The sequence below is a fragment of the Pteropus medius genome, unplaced genomic scaffold, assembly GCF_902729225.1.
Source record: "Pteropus medius unplaced genomic scaffold, Ma_sr-lr_union100, whole genome shotgun sequence".
NCBI classification, from domain to species: domain Eukaryota; kingdom Metazoa; phylum Chordata; class Mammalia; order Chiroptera; family Pteropodidae; genus Pteropus; species Pteropus medius.
This window is the reverse complement of record NW_024351730.1, coordinates 31,404,628-31,416,126: the sequence shown is the minus strand read 5'-3', so window position 1 is coordinate 31,416,126 and position 11,499 is coordinate 31,404,628. Positions and strand designations below refer to the sequence as shown.

Here is an 11,499-nt window from a genome sequence, read left to right as displayed (position 1 = left end):
CATGTGTGGACTGGTCTGGAAATTGAATTAGGTTTTGTAGCATTATTACTTTTGGAAAATGAACTGTGAGTCCAAATAGACATTTTTCAAATGGACTCTTGAGAAATAACTATCTGCATAAATTGGAGTCTACTAGTATTTTATTTATTCATGACTTTGCTTGCTCGTTTATTAAAGAAACATTAACAGGTGTCTCCTATGTATCTCATACACTAAGCTGGGTACTAGGATACAGGTGGGTCTCCAACTACTAATGTGCCCATTAAAGAACTCACTGTAGTTGGTTAAGGGGGAGACACATAAAACTATTATTCAAAATATGTTCAAAACACCATGAAAGAAGACATGATGAAATGATTAATTCTTCCTGCATGAAACCAGATAAGTTCTATGAAAAGAAGTCACACTTGAAATGGACCACCAAGAGTCAAGAGAGACTTCCAAGAACAGGGAATTCTGAGAGAATGAAAATCCATGAACAAGAAATCAAAAGTGTGAACAGTAGGAGCCCTTCGGTAGGAAGAGGAAGCTAAAAAGGAAGGGCTTGGAAGAGCTTTTAGTCACTATAGTAAAAAGTTTAGAGTTAATGTTATAGGTCATGGGGATCCACCAAAGGTTTTAGAACAAGTAACTTACACAATTAGATCTGTACTTTATAAAGATTAATTGTAGCAATAGCACAGTAAAATGAAGATGCTACTTAAAAGCACACATGTACACAATAACCTCCAAAAATCAAACATTTTTTGACTCATCACAATAATTGTTCTACTTCCAGATGTTCTTTACCTTAGCTGCTGAAATCATCATTATCTTGTAAAGTTTGAGTTCATGTAACAAAGACAGATAGATGGGTTATCATTTCGAGACTCAATATGAGGCTCCAACTCTTCACATAAAGAGCGTTAACTTCATAGCTAACTTGACTATTCATAATTTTGTTTTTTAAATACCTTTCTCCATTTAGGAGAACTCTTAATCTGTTAGCCATGGATTGAAGAGTAAACAGGCACTTTTTAAAATTTTAAATCTCTTCTGCTTTTTTCCTCAGTAAATTTTATTAGTGTAGAATGGATACTTCAGGTTCCTGTTATCATCAACCTTCTTCACACCCATGTGTAACCAACTGGGTGGTTGTCCCTTCTACTGGGCTCCAAACTGAAGCTCTATCCGCCTCCTCCATATTGTTTTTCCAAACCACACCAACAGCCAGAAAATACCACAGAATAACTACAGGTAACTGAGATGGTCCCACAGCACTGGAAATCTAAGAACAGGAACCAAATGCATGGCCTGGACTTCACAGCAGCTCCTCCTGCTTTCAGCCCTGCGAAAGCAACCTGGGCACTAATAGAGCAAGAAAGAAAACATACTTCCTTGGCCAATAGGTCACAGTAAAATTACTCAGGGCGCTGTTGGTAAACATCAAATAGGCTTTGGCCAAGACAGCAACATAATCAGACTCAAGGTTTACCATGCATGCTGCATTGCGCCATTTGCGCCGCACCGCTGTGCCTTCACGCCTGGCGCATGCTTTTGCCGCACTGCTGCATTGCGCGCTTTTCTTTATGCACGCGCATTCGCGCCGCTGCCGCCTGCCTTTTCACTTTGAGAATTGCGCCTACCTTTACCGCCATAATTGCTGCATGGCATGCATGTTTGCATGGCACTTTGCTGCGCACTTTGCATCATGCTGACATTATCCTGCAAACCCCCCCCCCCCCCCCCCCCCCCCCCCCCCCCCCCCCCCCCCCCCCCCCCCCCCCCCCCCCCCCCCCCCCCCCCCCCCCCCCCCCCCCCCCCCCCCCCCCCCCCCCCCCCCCCAACCTTTATAACATGCGTTTTCATTATCTGTTGTATGTGCCCCGTGTATTTCGCCTGGATCCAGTCACGATAAGTAGATCATTGGTTAATTTCTCGGGCTTGATTCTTTAAAACCAAATGAGACAGGAGACTTTCATGAGTTCTAATTGAAAGACATGCATTGCTATTTGTAAGACGTTGTCTGGTCTGCAGTGATTTGTCTTGATTTTTTTTTCTTGAGAACTTACTTCTTCTCCCACTTACTGTCAAGTTTGTATTTTCAAAATGATTCTAATTCACGGTGTATACTACAGCCCAAAAGAACATCACTGAGAAACCATCCCCCTCTCAAATCCAAACCCCTGAGATTATGTAATAAAACTAAATAATATAGTTGAAAGCCAAAGACAGACTGAATTTCAACCGCCTTTCACATGTAGAAAGGATTACAGATTTTCATTCTTTTTATCATGCTGGTTGTGTATTTCTTAATCATACCTCAAACTAAATTACAGATCTGAAAAACTCAGTTTATCCCTTCTTCCCACTTAAAGGTCTTCCACCAAGAACATACCATAACTCTTCTCAATGTTATTTACTTTAAAATTTTGTTAATATCTTGATTCTCCAAGATGTTTAAGGTAAATTCTCTGACAACTTAGCAATGGCTATAAAGAAAACAGATGTCAGGACTTGCTACCTGAAGAGAAGGCAAAAAGGGGAATTATATATGAATGGGCTCTCTTAGAACTTGAAATATCCCCAGAGAAGGGGAAGTACTAAGAAATTTAAAAGGGAGAGAGAGATGTTAACAAGTTTTATATGGCTTTATACTTGTTTTCTGGCTTTTTCTAATATATTAATGTTCTGTGTTTTATGTTTTATGATGCCCAGTTTAATACCAACATCCATTCTTGCCCTTAAGGACTGGTTTTCCATGCTAATGAGAATCAGGGGACAGATTGTTTGAATTTAATCCGTCTGTCCATCTTCTCAGTAATTGAGTAAAGCTCTTAACTCTACTGTAAATATCCCTGGATTTCAATTAATTTGTCTTACTTGGTGGACACAGCAACACATATTGTTTTACTTATGGAAAAGCAAACCCTTTACAACTTTGATATTTCAAATACTCAGCATGATTTATTTTCTCTTTTAAGAAAGAGATGAAATAATGGTATCTTGCTAGGTGGTTCCCCCCCGCCCCACCCCCCCCCCCCCCCAAAAGTGACAAAATAAACTATGATGAAAATAAATTACTTGAAGATGATCTTTTAATTCAGATTAATTAAAATAGACTAAAAGGAGTCTGGTCTCTCCATTACTAGTTGGTATTAAAAACCTAAAGAACCCAGAGAAATATTACCTCTCTTCCTATTTGAGACTTAGAAAAGAAATACAATCTAAAGGTTTTTTTGTTTGTTTGTTTTTAATGAGAACATATTACAAATTTGTCCTCAAGAGAGGATGGATACTTCCTCAAAAAATTACTTTTTTCAAAATCTAGACAAAATCTTTTGGGCGGTTAAAATTCACCAGATTCCCTAATGCTTTGTGTTTGCAATAAAAGTGTTTGTTATTAAAACCTACCTCTGTATGTCTGTTATCTAGGAAACTCTCATAAGACACTAACAGAAACAAGCAGGGAGGAACGGAGGCTAGATAGTAAGAGAAAGAACTGAATTACAGTTTTTATTAATTCTATTTAAACACATACTACCGACTCGCGCCGTTTTTATCCTTTTGAAAATAAAAAAGCATTGTTTCCCATCCTACAAGCTCGCGAGCGCGCGCACGCGCATATCAGTACACACACACACACACACACACACACACACACAAACACACACACACACACACTGCACTAGCACAGGATTCCTGTGATCCCCCTCGCCCCAGCAGCCCCCTCCCCAGTCGAAGGCAGCTGTGCTCGGAACCCCGCTCGCCCCCAAGGCCCCTTCCCAGCCTCCCGCGGTGGCGCGGACCCACTCTCCCGTGGCGGCGTCACCTACCCTGCTCCGAGCGCTGGACAGACGCGGGACGGCGGTGCTCGGAAGGAAAAGGCTCCCAGGAGAAGCAGAAAGAAAAAGAGAGAAAAAGGGGATGGGAGGGTTCCTTTACTTTCCACAACAAGGGGAAGTGTTGCGCTCCATGCACTTGGTTGCTCCGCAGCTGTGGTTTCGGAGGAAATACACGGCAGCCGCAAGAGCTGCGACTGGGGTGGAAAGTTGTGGGTGTTTCCCCACCGCCGCCTGCGCCTGGATCCTCTCCTGTCCCCGCTGCAGCCTTGACAGTTCCCCCGGCCTCCGAGAACCTGCGCGGCCCCGCCGGTTTCCACTCGGAGCTGGGCTGAGTTGCCACATGCACTTGAGAAATCCTAGCAGTTGCGCAAAGAAGAGTCCCAGAAGTTAGAAAGAGTGATTGTGTGTGAATGAGTAAATATACAGTACAAGAGGCTGGAACAACTGAGCGGGGCCAACCCTCAGACGCAGTTCGGGGTTTCAGATTTCATTTGGCAACTGGCAGCTTCAGAAGACTCGAGCCGCACTACCGGGGAGGCCGGGAGGAGCCCTACCCTCGCCCAGCGCCTCCCAGCTCGGTTATCTCGGAGCCTGAGTGACACCGCCCGGCATCCGGCCACGGACGACCAAACAGCCCACGCTGGCTCGGTCCCTCCGCAGCTGCCATCACTCATTTCACGTGTATCATAGATACGTGTTGGTTACAGATCTGGGGCTGATGGTTCGAGAAGGATGGAGAATACAGGTCTCCTGACCTCTAGAAGCTCTACAGTACTTTGGCCAAACCCCACACACCGGTTTTACTTGCTTCCCTCTGCTCTGCGTAAAATCTTATTTCTCAATCAGAATTACCTGGGTCATTACACCTAGATTCCTAGACATGCTTATTTGGATGGATGCCCTCTAGTTAGATCCTTAGAGAAATTCAAAGCATAATTACTTTCTTCTTATCATGGTTTAAGAGCTCTCAGAATTACACTGTATGAAAGAAAGAGGACAGAATAAGTAATCGTTTTTGCTGAAGCAACCCCCTCTCCTCATACCACTACCAAAAAACAAACAAATAAATATATAATTTCAAATCTAGATCTTACAGTGTTGGTTACCTGGAAATCCAATTCAAATTGTTTCAAAAAGCTTTATAAAGATCTCCACTTTAGATTATTTAGAAATCGTCACCAGACTTCTTTAAGACACAAAATAAGAGTGGCCTCATTCGAGATCTCCAGTGATATGGAAGAAAAGCATACATTTAAATTTAGAAACACCAAAAATAAAAGTCTGTGTGGACACTGATACGTTTTTCTCTTTTATCCTCTCTCTCTGGTTTCTTAGAGTCTTTCTTCCTGGTATGCTGCTCTGGCCTTTTTAAAAATGCATATGGAATTCCTAGCCAGAAGCAATGTAGCTTATTTTCTAATTGGTAGGAATAAATGACCTTCAGCAGCTAACATGGCTTTACCTGTTCTAACTGTACCTTGGCAGGTACACGACAATGGGCAATCTTAGATGAAAGCTGGAGGACAATGAAATTAACCAAAATGAAATCTGCCTGCTTGGTGGATTCAAAAGCCTCAGGAAGACAAGTGCCAATACCTATGATTCAAGACAGTGACATTTAAAAAAGACAAGGAACCTATCATGTCAGTATCCTATTTCAAGACCTAACAATTATTACTACAAACAATTTAGACTGAAGACAATACAAAATTGAACTCAGGGTGGTTACTCCGTAGTCCCTAATCCAAAAGATTAAGACTTGCCTCTGTGACACACTCATATCCAAGACCTTTACCCTTCCCTTTGAATTTCTCCTGACTCTGTCTCCACACTTTCCACTTGACATCACTTCTTTGACCTTTGTGATATGTGATTATCTTAAAATAGACAGGACAACTAAAGGATAAAAAAGATTGTCACTTGGAGATTAAGCAGGGGTGAGGTATAGCTACCAATATAAATCTCCTTTTCTCCTCCTACATCTCCACAAAGAAGGGCCACTGTATTCCTTTCCTAGAAGCCCCTTAGGGATTTTGCAAAGACCTTTATTCCAGGAGAGAATAACCTGAACTATAAGTGCTTGGCTGTTCACAGAACTAGACTATGTTATGTCTTTTTTATTTGTGGATTAATTGGTATTGGGAGACATCCGTCATATAGACTCTAGCAACTTTAAAGGAGAAATAAACTCTTAAACAAGAAACTTGAAAGATTCTAACCAGGGAAGGATGTTGATGTGACTAATATAAACTCCAGGAAAGGTCTCATTCGATTCCCAGGGTCTCCAGTAAGAACTTGCCCAGGGCATCACCTAAAGCTGAATTTTACCAGTGGACTCAATTTTGAGTTAAGAGCATGCTTCAGATGAACTCTACAAAACCCACAAATGATTCCAGGATGAGGGCTTATTTCCAGGATAACAAAGTCACAGACACCCTCAGAAGAAGAGTGTATGAAAGTTCTGTATAAAAGGCAGGCAAACGTTTGAGTAGCCCTCAGATTTACAAGGGGGATGTATAATATCTCCAAGACCAGAGGGATTTCAGGAACCTAGAAATGAAATGGGGTGGCGGGGAGGAAGAGGAGGAAGGGGAGGAAAAAGAGAAGGAGGAGGGGAGAAAGATGATAATAGCTTCACTAGACTCGGATGAATCATGTATCAGTATTGCCAGAGTCAAGGACAAGAAAAGCATCCACAGACAAAGCCCCTTGGATGCTGTTCTCAGGCTACTTTGATTGGAATTTAGAGGAAACTCAACAAAAGCTTATATAATCACTTTGTCTAATATTTCAAGTGTTTGGGTTAAATGGTACTATTATATAAGTATGGATTAAAAATGTATTTTAATGTACTTCATTATTTTAAAAATTGTAGTTTTCCACCCGATTTCTTGCCAGATTCTTTGAGGACCTTAGCATAGAGTAATGTATTGTCACGTTACCCACTTGTTCATTAATGTCAGATACTGGGGCTCTTTAATTATGTTTTCTTTTGAGAAAACATAAATTCCTGAGAGGGCAGAAAACACAGTAACAAAACTGAATAGTCAAGAATTGCCAGAATCCTAACATTTCCTTCAGGCTCTCATCAACAATGCAGAATTTGTGTGGGTACTGAAATATGCCAAGATCTGATTTCAGGATTGAGATAGAAGGCTATGCTTTAAAGTACGTCTGTTGCAATACGTCTGTTTTTGTATTTTATTTTTATTTCTTGGTGGAAGTTCCTTTTTAAGAAAGTGTGGTTTTGTCTTAGCAAAATAAAGTGGAAAAGGATTGAGGGAGTTTTGTGCCCACTCCACCCCAAACACTGGATCACATGATTCAGGGAAAAGAGATACACCACTACTATTTAAAATGGTGGAACTAAATAATCCAACTAAACCCCTGTGAGAAAGATAATGGAGAGAAAGAGCAAACGAGAGAAGGGCAACCATAGCTGTGGATTCCTTCCTGCCTCTGTAATTTCATCATAGGCCCCCTATTAGTTAAGAGTTTTAAAAATGAAGCATGTTATTTGGCTGTTTAGATCCTGAGTGGAGCATAGTATCAACCATCACTGAACTGACATATTTTTGGTGGCAGTCCAAGTCATACGCCATTGTCCCTTAGACCCCAAGAGAAGATGGGACCAAAAAAATTATGATTAAATTTATTTTCAAATGTATATGTTGTTTTTTGTCTAAATACATGTTCGATACATGAAACTGGGAAGCTACAAAGAAACATAAGAAAATTGCCATGATCTCACCATTCAGAGATATGGTTAATTAGACAGATTTAAATTAGACATAATTTGAACATGTCTAATTGTTTCTTCACCTCTATGTATGTGCCTATATTATATAAAGGTTTGGATCATATTACTACCAAAGCAAGGGCTTTTTTGCCTGGGCCCCAAATTCAAACCGTGGTTTCCAATGAAAATGGTTTTTTTTTATGCTGTTTAGTCCTAGACTCATGAGTTTACTGGATTCTTGTTAAATAGCTAAACTCTCCCTTCCAAGATATACAGATTCTTCTCAGTCAGCTCCCAGAAAAATCTGCTTTATACTTCTTGTGGCCATTTATAAATCTCTCCCTATCCTAGCTTCTTTGTGCTGCTGACTCACCATTTCTCTATGACAACATTTATTTTCCTGTCATTCACATCTCAGGTCACCACATCCTCTCTCCTTTCTCTGCTCACCCAGGAGTACAGGCATGCACACACATACACACATACACACACACACACACACCATGCACACTTACATCACACATACACGCCAATGAAGTGAAACATTCCTCGAGACATGCAACTTTCCATTTGCAGACTCAGCTCTTAATATAAAACTGGCATGAAATTTAAAATATTTAAAAATCTAATTCCATTTGAGTACCTGAATAACATCAAGATGGGCTTACTCTTAATATGCATGCTGTTTTGTAGATTCCAAGTTTATTATCATGTTGGAATCATCCTATTAAGTTTGCATTTTTTGGAAAGTTATACATTGCTGTGGAAATAAAACCATTCTGCTCCCAAGAGTTATTTACTTATAGACTACCTAAATTATGTGTGACTTTAAAAACAGTTTCCTATGTCTTATACTCAAGCAGACAGAAAGTAAATTACCAATAGATTCTTTACATGTGTCTAATTGCACTGTTGTATACATTCCAAGCCTTATCATTTGTCTAGGAAATCCTCATTTCTTCCTATTTTCATCATTCCAAGCTTTTTCTCATTTTTCTCATTTCACCTTATTTTCATCATATTTCAAGCTCTTCTTTTTTTTTTTTTGCCTCATTTTCCATTTTTCTTTCTGTCTGCATTGCCTGCTTTATTTAGTTTCAGATCATTTGAAACTTAAAGAGAAGAACATTTACCTCATTATGAATTCTTGTCTCAGTGGTAGAAAATACACAGTCAAGATACAAAGTTGAGCTATTAAGCCTGCTAATGAACTTAGATACTAGGCACAATTGATCCCGTGCTTGAGCAAATGTTATTTTCCTGGTTTGGGCTGTTACTTCAGTTAATAAGAGACTTATGGCTGAGGTCATTACTTTAAGTCACTTAAAACCAATTAGGTTATCAAGAATAATAAAATGTTTTATTATTACAGAGTGTAGACATAACCATCAACTTAGTAAACTAAAGCGTAAATGAATTAAAATAATGCATTCAAACACATTAATAATGATAATGATAATAATAAATAGGAATAGTCCTTATAGTTTTTAAGGTAACTTCCTATATGTGATGTCGTTTCATGTAGCAACCCTATGAAAAATCTATTATTGCTGACATTTTACAAAAGAGAGAACAGAGAGAAACTGTATACACCTTGCTAATAAGTATCACGCAAGCTAATAACATGAAGATAAGACTTGAATTCAAGCCATCTGAATACAGATTCTGGATTCTTTTTACTAATGTGTCAGCAGCAGCAGCTCCCTATGCAAAGAACAGCAAAATTTCCCTTTCGCATATCACTTATACTGGGCAAGGGCTTGACAATAATTATCATTACATTCTTTTGTGAGGAGAAAGATTGTCATTCTACAAACCAATTTAAAATCCCATTTTAGGTGTTAATTTTTATATCCTATTCTACCAAACCTTTTATTCAAGTTTCCAACAAATAGCAAAATTAACTGTTTTCCCTCTTTCTCTCTGTGTTCACCATCTGTTGGAAGTGCTAATGAATAGCGAACTGGCCAAAAAGCAGGCGGAAATATCAGAAAGAACAGCAAGTGGTTTAAATAATTTACAAAATTGAAAATTAGTTCCGGAGAAATAAGTATTGGTTTTAAGACCCTGAAGTAAAACTAAAGAAAAATTGAAATGTTAACATGTTTGCTTTTTTAAGACACAAAAAAGATAAGCAGAGGCTGATCATGTAAGGAATAGAGTTGAGGATAACTAGTTCCTCGACAGTTGAAAAATTACCAATGTTCTTGGGAAATCAATGAAAATAATGTGATTTTTAAAATTTTTTCAAAATAAACTAGAAGAATATGCCAAGAAGACAATGACCAAAGGCAGTTCAAGATGTGGGCTGCTGAGGAAACAGACAAACAATAAATAGAACTACAAAATTATCAATCTATTCATCTCTTGTCTCAAATATCTCAACTTTCTCAAAGTTTGAAAATGATAGGAAGCAAGCTTTGTGATGTCTTACTTTGCAAGAGTGGAGCTGTTAGGCTGTGAGTAAGATGGGACTAAAATGGAATGGAGACTGAGGAGGACAAATGGTGGAGTTTCTAAATGCCGAGCAGTCTGTTCTAGGTGACTTCAGTGGATGACTCTCTACCCCGGATACTTTATTCAAGTATCAAGAGACCAGTAAAAGAAGCTTCTAAGTGCCTTCAGTGGGAACAGTCCCATGAGATGGAAATTGAAGCCCCAAGACTTCAGCTCAAGACACTGATGCATTTTTGAAGAAAGAAGGATGCTTTTGGATGGGACATCAGATGAGCAATTTAAATGTCCTCTAAATCAAATTTTGAGAAATTGATTCCAAGTTCCATGAGAAAGGAAATTTCAAAAACAGACAAAAGATAGAGACTGAGACCACCCTTTGGGGATCCCAATGAAATAATTTTAAAATCAGATTGGAGAAAACCTCTCCTAGCTGGACTGGGATTAAGGTGCTCAACATCTACAGAAGCAATCAGCAGAAAGAGCAAGATCAAATCCAGCTAGGTCCAACCTTGGAGCAGTTTAAAGCTACCAGGTAAAATAGTGGACGGTAGAAATAAGATCTGCAGCAGGAAAATATCAGTGAGTCCCAAGAATAGGACTTCAGCATCTTGTACCCTGTGAGGGGCAGATGGGAAGCCCAGCAGGACGGAAATTTCCATTGATCCTGCTGGGCAGAGACTCAGAGCCTAAAGTGTAAAGCTTAGACTTTAATCAGTACATAAATGATCATAAGGTAAATTTTACCCATACCCCTGCCTAAGTCCCTTTAAACTGCTGCTGGTACTCAAATACTACCACAAGGAATTAGAAGTGCAGAGGGAAAATAGTTAAGTTCCATAATGGTAATTTTGTGAAGAAAAATAATATTGAGAGAAATGAGCAAATTCAAGAAAGTAGCTGGTTGCCATGTACACGGATGGTTCCTTTATACAGGCAAAAAGTGTATAACAGATCCCAAACACAAGGCTTGTGCAGAATGCAGTCAGTTTGCACATTACTTGTGTCTTTAAGAAAATTACATTCAATCACTGAGAATGAGTGAACTAAAAGATTCAGAGTGTTGACCTCAAAAATAAATGTACCTGTTAAGAAGTACTCCTGGTAGATAAATTGGGTTCAAATTTATAAATACAGTCTAGTAGCCATTGCCAAACAGGCACCTCTCATGCCTGCTGCCCTTTAGGAGAAAGTTGCACTGAGCTACCTGCCTCCTACACTGTGTTTCTGCCATGTTCTTATAAAGGAGATCCTAGGCTTATAAACCAACCAATGAGTTGAAGATCTGCCCTGGCCAATCAGAGTTGCACAGCTATATTCTCATTCGCCTCAATTAGAGCAATTTTATTTTGACCAATCAGGATGGTGCTATTGGACCTCCAAATAATGAGGCCTTGGAGTCCGCTCCTGCATAGAAATGGACGAATCAGAGACTGGAGATGGGCACTCTTCTCTGTATAAACCAGCTTCACCTCTGCCCTA

General features: G+C 39.6%; 1 protein-coding gene across 1 annotated transcript in view; it reads right to left on the bottom strand.

Moving 5' to 3' along the window:
• Window positions 1-4,217, bottom strand: part of ARHGAP24 (Rho GTPase activating protein 24) — a 436,021-nt gene extending 431,804 nt beyond the window's left edge. The window contains exon 1 of the mRNA XM_039845794.1: window positions 3,816-4,217. The gene's annotated coding sequence lies outside the window, so the exon portion shown is untranslated. The remainder of the gene's footprint in view (window positions 1-3,815) is intronic.
• Between the last annotated feature and the right edge of the window lie 7,282 nt (window positions 4,218-11,499).